We start from the raw sequence: 8,498 nt of genomic DNA, 5'->3' as shown, positions 1-8,498 counted from the left end.
TCTTTTTTTTTAAATTGATTATAATAATATTGGTGTTGTCCATCTACAAGTTTGATTCAGGAATTGAATGTTTTGGGAACTGATTTTGGGTTTGCTGAGAAAGTCACTCAGGATTTCCAGTTTGGTTAACCCGTGTCAGTCATACAGGACATAGGGCCTGGCACAGATGGGATGGAAAACTGAGGTGTCATGTCGTTAACATTGGTATGCACGAAAAAAAGCCTAGGCAAAATTTCCCTTATAGCACACTGCATGGTGTATCAGCCGGTTGGTGCAGAAAAGTAGGATGTAAAATGAAAACCCTATTTCATTTCTTTTTAGAGATACAACTTTTAGAAAATTGTAGTCTGCAGGGAATCCCTCAAATGACATTCAGAGGCTTGGGAGTATTTAAAAGACACTAAAAACTGATCAGGGCGGTTTGATAGGCTTTTCTTACTAGAACTAACACAATTAAACAAACATGTACCGTATTCAGAGTTATCGATAATAGTTGAATGAAAATTAATAGCTCATGAACAAATTAAGATTGCCCAATAACGAAATATACGCTCACAGCAGCTAATTCGTCCGGGCAGTCAAGGGTTGACACATAATTTTTCTTGTCAGTAATAAAAACACATTTAAGTAATTATCAGAAATCATTAGAATTTGTTTTGATTGTTTGTCTCATGACATCAAACATTGTATATAAAATTATATAACTTTAGCTTCTAGAGTGTCCACAAGATTTTTCAAAGTGATCAAGGGCCATAACTCTGGTAGAGATTATCGGAAATCATTAAAAATCAATAGGTTTCTTTTTCTCTTGACCTTAAACACTGTATAAATTTAAAGTCAATTGGATATTAACTTTAGCCTCTAGAGTGTCAAGATATTTCAAAGATATCAAGGGCCATAACTCTGGCAGTAACTATCGGAAATGGCTGAAAATCAGTTGGCTTCTTCGTCTCATGACATTAAACACTGTGTCTAAATTGGATATTAACTTTAGCCACTAGAGCATAGGTTCCCAACCTTTTTTGGGTGGCGACCCAATTCCAGACCCAGGACCAGATCGCGACCCCTCGAAGAACAAAGTCACATTTTACAATGATAGACCGATGAAACAAATCGTGGCCATGAGAGTAAATCGATTAGCAATGTGGCAAGAGCTGTATAGATCACATGTTCCCGAAGCAACAGCCGCAGTTTTACAACTTCTATCCGTTGCCAGAATTGTCTGAAATTTCCGAACTTTTAGGTACGTTACTTCCCTTTACTGCAGATACGTGAACAATAACGTTGAAAATGAATAGAGAAGTTTACAGCCGTTAAAAGGTTTTTTTTTTTTCAGTTGATAAACTCACGGAAAAGCAATCGAAACTGTTTTAGAGACTAGAGAAGTATTTATTTGCATGAAAATTGGCAGAGGCAAGTCTCTTTGTTTTGGAAATTTCCAGCAACCTTGACATTGAACGAACCTTGAACTTTTTAACTTGATTATCACAGGTAGATATTTCAGTTGGAAAGCGCGAGACTTGTTATTCGCGATGATATTTTCTATCGAGGTATCTGAGAGGTCTAGAGCTGGGTCCTATACCAATCGAAATTAGTGACGAAAAATGTAGATTGTAGAGTGTTACGTGAAGGCCTTGATAAGATGTACGGAGTTAAAGCGGAAAAGCAATCAAAACTGTTTTAGAGACTAGAGAAGTATTTATTTGCATGAAAATTGGCAGCGGCAAGTCTCTTTGTTTTGGAAATTTCCAGCAACCTTGACATTGAACGAACCTTGAACTTTTTAACTCGATTATCACAGGTAGATATTTCAGTTGGAAAGCGCGAGACTTGGTATTTGCGATGATATTTTCTATCAAGGAATCTGAGAGGTCTAGAGCTGGGTCCTATACCAATCGAAATTAGTGACGAAAAATGTAGATTGTAGTGTGTTACGTGAAGGTCTTGATAACATGTACGGAGTTAAAGCGAGATCAACCCTTCTATTGAAGATGTATATATAGCTTACATGAAAAGATAGCATTTTTTAAAAAAGTTCTCAGTCGCGACCCAGAGGTTGGGAAACGCCGCACTAGAGTGTCCACAAGATAGTTCAAAGTGATCAAGGGCAATAACTCTTGCCAATAATTATCAGAAATTGCTGAAAATTGATAGGATTGTTCGGCTCATGGGCTTAAATACTGTCAATCGGATATAACTTTAGTTTCTATAGCATCTACAAGATATATCAAAGTGATTACTGGCCATAACTCTTGAAAATCATTAGGCTTCTTCATCTCTTGGCTAAAGTTATTATACGATTGACTTGAAATTTATACATAGTATTTATGACCATGAGACGAAGAAGTATTGATTTTCAGCGATTTCCAATAATTACTGCCAGAGTTATAGTCCTTGATCACTTTGAAACATACTGTGAGGGCTAAAGTTATCATCCAATTGACTTCAACTTTATACATATTGGTTAAGGTCATGAGACAAGGAAGCCTATTGATTGTCAACAATTTCCGATAATTACTGCCAGAGTTATGGCCCTTGATCACTCTCAAAAATCCAATTCATTTCAAATTCATACACATTGATTAAAGTTTGAGACGATGAAGCCCATTAATTTTCTACAAATTCAGATAATTACTGCTGGAGTTGTGGACTCTCTAAGAGACCAAATTTATCATCAAATTCGCTTTAAATTAATTCACAGTCTTTAAGGTCACGAGATGAAGCCAGTATTAATGAAAATTGTTCATAAAATGACTCTGTAGAGGAAACTACAGTCCAAGTATGATAAATCAGGTATACATTAATTCAATAGTAATAAATCTAGAATTATTTTTGCGACCCCCACCCACCCATAAAATCAAAGATAGGTTGCCAGGCAACGAAACATACGCCCACAGCAACTAAATCGTCCGGGCAGTCAACAAGGGTTGTCGCATATTTTTACTTTTTTCGGTAATGAAACATTTATAATACACTAAAATCTGATTAAGAGCAACAACTCACGAAGTAATTATCAGAAAACTATTAGAATTTGTTTAGTTTTTATAAAGTTCTGCCCCATGCTAACGTTTTGTATGCAAAGCTTTTAATATCATGGATTTAACTGTTTAAGTCATAAAAATTCATTGAAAATCAATATACTTGTTCGTCTCAAGATCTTAAACTCTGTGTATCAATCTGAAGTCAATCGGATTATAACTTTAGCCTTTAGAGCATCACAAGATTTTGCAAAGTGATCAAGGGCCATAACTTTGGCAGTGATTATCGGAAATCGTTGAAAATCAATAGGAATCTTCGTTTCATGACCTCAAACACTGTGTAAAAATTTAAACTCAATCGGATATTAACTTTAGCCTCTAGAGCATCCACAAGATTCTTTGAAGTGATCAAGGGCCATAACTCTGGCAGTAATTATCGGAAATCGCTGAAAATCAATAGGCTTCTTCGTCTCATGACCTTAAACACCGTGTATAAATTGAAAGTCAATCGGATATTAACTTTGGCCTCTAGAGCGTCCACAAGATTTTTCAAAGTGATCAAGGGCCATAACTCTAGGAGTAATTATCGTAAATCGCTGAAAATCAATAGGCTTTTTCGTCTTATGACCTTAAACACTGTGTATAAATTAAAAGTCAATCGAATATTAACTTTCGCTTCTAGAGCATCCACAAGATTTTTTGAAGTGATCAAGGGCCATAACTCTGGCAGTAATTATCAGAAATCACTGAAAACCAATAGGCTTCATCATCTTATGACCTTAAACACTGTGCATAAATTTAATGTCAATCGGATGTTAACTTTAGCCTCTAGAGCATCCACAAGATTTTTTGAAGTGATCAAGGGTCATAACTCTGGCAGTAATTATCGGAAATCGTTGAAAATCAATAGGTTTCTTCGTCTCATGACCTTAAACATTGTGTATAAATTTAAAGTCAATCGGATATTAACTTTGGCCTTTAGAGCATCCACAAGATTTTTTGAAGTGATCAAGGGCCATAACTCTGGCAGTAATTATCGGAAATCGCTTAAAATCAATAGGCTTCTTCGTCTCATGACCTTAAACACTGTGCATAAATTTAATGTCAATCGGATGTTAACTTTAGCCTCTAGAGCATCCACAAGATTTTTTGAAGTGATCAAGGGTCATAACTCTGGCAGTAATAATCGGAAATCGTTGAAAATCAATAGGTTTCTTCGTCTCAAGACCTTAAACACTGTGTATAAATTTAAAGTCAATCAGATATTAACTTTAGCCTCTAGAGCGTCCACAAGCAATTGTGGACGCCTGACCGATGGACAGACGGGGGCGACGACAATATACGACCACATTTCAATGTGGGCGTATAAAAACCATTAAGAACATTTATACCCCAATACCAACAGTTCTTGAAACCAAATCATGTATACTTTAATTCAACAGTAATAAATCTAAAATTATTATTGCGATATAAAACTTCAAAATCAAAGATAAGTTGCCAGGCAACGAAACATACACCCACAGCAGCTAAATTGTCCGAGCAGTCCAGGGTTGTCGCATATTAAATATTTTGTAGGTAATGACTATGAGGGACATTTACAAGACAATTTCATACAGATCAGATTATAGTCTCGTCCTTTGAGGGTTTACAAGGTGCTACAAACTGAAACAAGGGCCTTAACTCCGGAAGTAATATAAAAAATCAGATGATGACTTATCGATGGAGCATTCACAAAGTGCAACAACATGAAACATGGGGCATAACTCTCAAAGTAATTGACAGAAATTGCTGAAATAAGTCCAGCAGAAATTGCTGAAATTCAATGGGATTATTTGTTACACTAATTTAAATGATGCATATAAATTTCATACAGATCAGATGATAACTTTCGTCATTCGGGCGTTCACAAGGTTCAATAAAGTGAAACAAGGGCCAGAACTCCTATACGTAATTAATGAAAATTGCTGAAATTCAAACGGCTTCTTTCGTCATTCGAGCATTCACGAGGGCCATAACTCTAGACGTAATTAATGGAAATTGCTGAATTTCAACAAGTGAATCAAGGGCCATAACTCTAGAAGTAATTGACGGAAATTGCTGAAATTCAATAGGTTTCTTCGTTTCACTCATTTAAAGGATGCACATAAATTTCATATACATCAGATAATAATTTTTATCGTTTGAGCATTCACAAGGTGCAATAAAGGGAAACGAGCCATAACTCCAGAAGAAATTAATGGAAATTATTGAAATTAAATAAGATTCTTTATCTCACTAATATAAACAACATATATCAATTTGAAATCAAATGATAAATGTAATCTGTAGAATGTTCACAAGAAATTGTGGACAACGGATGGACTGATTGGAGCCACGACAATATACGACAACATTTCCATGTGGGCTTATAAAAATCATAAAGAACATTAATACCCCAATACCAGCAGTTCCTGAAACCAGTATGGTAATATAATGTGATGAACAATAATATCAGTCAGTAAAGATAGGTTGCCAGGCCACGAAACATACAAGGTTCAACAAAGTAAAACAAGAGCCATAACATTGGCTTCTTTGTTTCACTAATTTGAATGATGCATATAAAATTTCATACAGATTGGTAGATAACTTTTGTCATCGCGCGTTCACAAGGTCCAACAAAATGAAACAAAGGCCATACCTCTAGAAGTATTTAACAGAAATTACTGAAATTTAATAGGCTTCTTCATTTCAGGGAGAGAAATGGGGTTTAACGTCCATTTGACACAAACTAGGTCATTTCGGGACTAACACATGGTTCAATTTTATTTCAATAATTCGCTTGCACGTAGGGGTCTTTAGCAGTGGGAGGAAACTGGAGGACCTGTAGAAAACCCATGAGGTTTCTTCATTTGACTAATTCAAATGGCATATAAATTTCATACAACTTTTATTGGTTTGAGCATTCACAAGGATCAACAAAGTAAAAGAAGAGCCATAACTCTAGACATAATTAACTGAAATTGCTGAAATAGGCTTCTTCATTTCGCTAATTTAAATGATGCATATAAATTTCATACAGATCGGATGCCACAAAGTAAATCATGGGTCATAACTTAAAGAGAAATTAATGGAAATTATTGAAATTAAATAGGTTTCTTCATCTCACTAATGTAAACAACAAAATATATAATTTTAAAACAATCAGATAATAAATATAGAGTGTTCAAAAGAAATTGTGGATGACAGACAGACAGGGTTGACGGCAATATATGATCACATTTCCATATGGCGTATAAAAACTATGTTTGTGAAACTGGTTGTAGTTGATAAGGATCATCCTTACCCTTAATTAGGGATGTATATGTAGCAATTTGGTCAAGAATTGTACTCAACAAGAAAGGCCAAACCAATTCATATGTCTGTTCTTTGGGGTCTAGATTATTAAATAGCCACTCAAATCACATGAAAGAGGTTTTGTTTAAAATTTGGAACTAAAAGGTTTTGAACAGTAAAAATAAGATTTTTTTTCCAAAAGATACACTTTTTACTGGTGTTCACAAAAAAAACAGAAAATTCAACTGTTTTGGCCCAAGTGTTGATGAACCGCTAGTCAAAGGTGATATTGGGGAAAAATAATAATACATAGTGAGCATATAAATACAGTATTATGTACTGTACAAACCTGGTAAAATAATATAATAACTGACGACCCAGACACGAATAGCATACCCATTGCTTAATTCACTTGTTGTGTCTGGTATTAATTACACAAAGGATTTTTATAATGAAGACGAATATTAAAAAAGATTTATTTTCAAATATGTATGAAGAAATTCATGTCTTAATATACTACACCAATCTATAACTGTAATATAAAGAAATTTTTTACCTTTTTTAACAATTTGCATAAAATAATATCAAAATATTTTAATAGCTTTTCAGTTCAGCTTCAAATAATCATAGATCGACACTCTGAACTTATTGTTATAGCTTTCCAGTTTAGCTTCAAATAATCATAGATCAACCCTCTCAACTTATTATAAAAAAATAGCTTTTCAGTTCAGCTTCAAATAATCATAGATCGACACTCTGAACTTATTGTTATAGCTTTTCAGTTTAGCTCCAAATAATCATAGATCAACCCTCTCAACTTATTATAAAAAAATAGCTTTTCAGTTCAGCTTCAAATAATCATAGATTGACCCTCTCAACTTATTATAAAAAAATAGCTTTTCAGATCAGCTTCAAATAATCATAGATTGACCCTCTCAACTTATTTTTATCATAAAGAGTATTTTCTAAATTACCAAGAAAAATTAAATATAAACTAAAATTACTTAATTAGCTCACAATTCAATCATCATCCAGCTAGTATAATATATACATGTAATTGTGCCTATGTTAAAATTTATAGATTGTCCAAACTCCAAATAATTTTGCTGTGTTTCGAGAGCAATCCATTTTTTCCTGGCAGTTTGTATTTGATTAGATCAGTATTCAACCTAACTGTATTCAACATAACTGCCATATATAACCATTACAACAGATTCCAACCAAACAATTGATATCAAAAATATTAAATATTTGCATCACTTCCATGAAATAAAAAGTCATACCAACAAAATATTCTGGTTCTTAGACAATCCTTCCAACAAATCTGATGTGAGGAGGGATGATTTCATTTTGTGAACATATCACTATTGCGTTAAATGACATCACATTTCAAGGCACTACATTTATTTCATGTTGTTTATAGAAATGTATGATTATCCAGTTACATTTATGGTTGTGAAGTTGGTAAATGGTAACTGAGCCTATGGTAAACACCCAGTTTCATTTAAACTTTTTTATAGAGTTGCTTGCTGTAACCAGTGGTAAATATTTACATGAGGTATTTAATAAGATTGTTTTTATTTTTTGAAATAAAAACAGGTCATGCAACTCTTGTTAAGTGACACAGGAGTACACGTATCTGAGAACCAGAATATTTTTTAAGTATGGTCTGACTTGCACACTTCATTAAAATACTTGCAACAAATTACAAAATCAGGAGTGCTGTGCTGGCTTACATGTACCTTTTCTAGCCAACAAAGTTAGGCTTCTGTATAATACATTGAGAGCTCATTAGTTATTTTGTGGTATATGGTAATTATTTAAATGATGCATGTATTTTTACCCAAAGTCGGCAATAAATCTCAATAACATTTAAACAAATATTAATAAATATGATTTTCTTGATCACTAATAAGAAACAAATAATAAACTTCAGTGGAATAATAGTTACACTAAATATATATATATTTATATACACAAACATTGTGATTGTTTTACAAAAATAACAATATATTTCAAAATCCATTGATATGGGTTATCTCCCCTTAAATATTGACTTTTTTCCATATAAAATGTTTCCATGTTCCAAAGCTGTGGAATAACTACAACTGATAATACATGGCATTTACTTTTGTATAAAGGCTGTTTAGTAAACTCCACATTTATATCTAGCCATGATAATCTTCAGATTTATATCTAGCCATGGCA

The sequence above is a fragment of the Patella vulgata genome, chromosome 3 (genome assembly GCF_932274485.2).
Source record: "Patella vulgata chromosome 3, xgPatVulg1.2, whole genome shotgun sequence".
In the NCBI taxonomy this organism is placed as follows: domain Eukaryota; kingdom Metazoa; phylum Mollusca; class Gastropoda; family Patellidae; genus Patella; species Patella vulgata.
Note: the sequence above shows the minus strand (reverse complement) of the source record.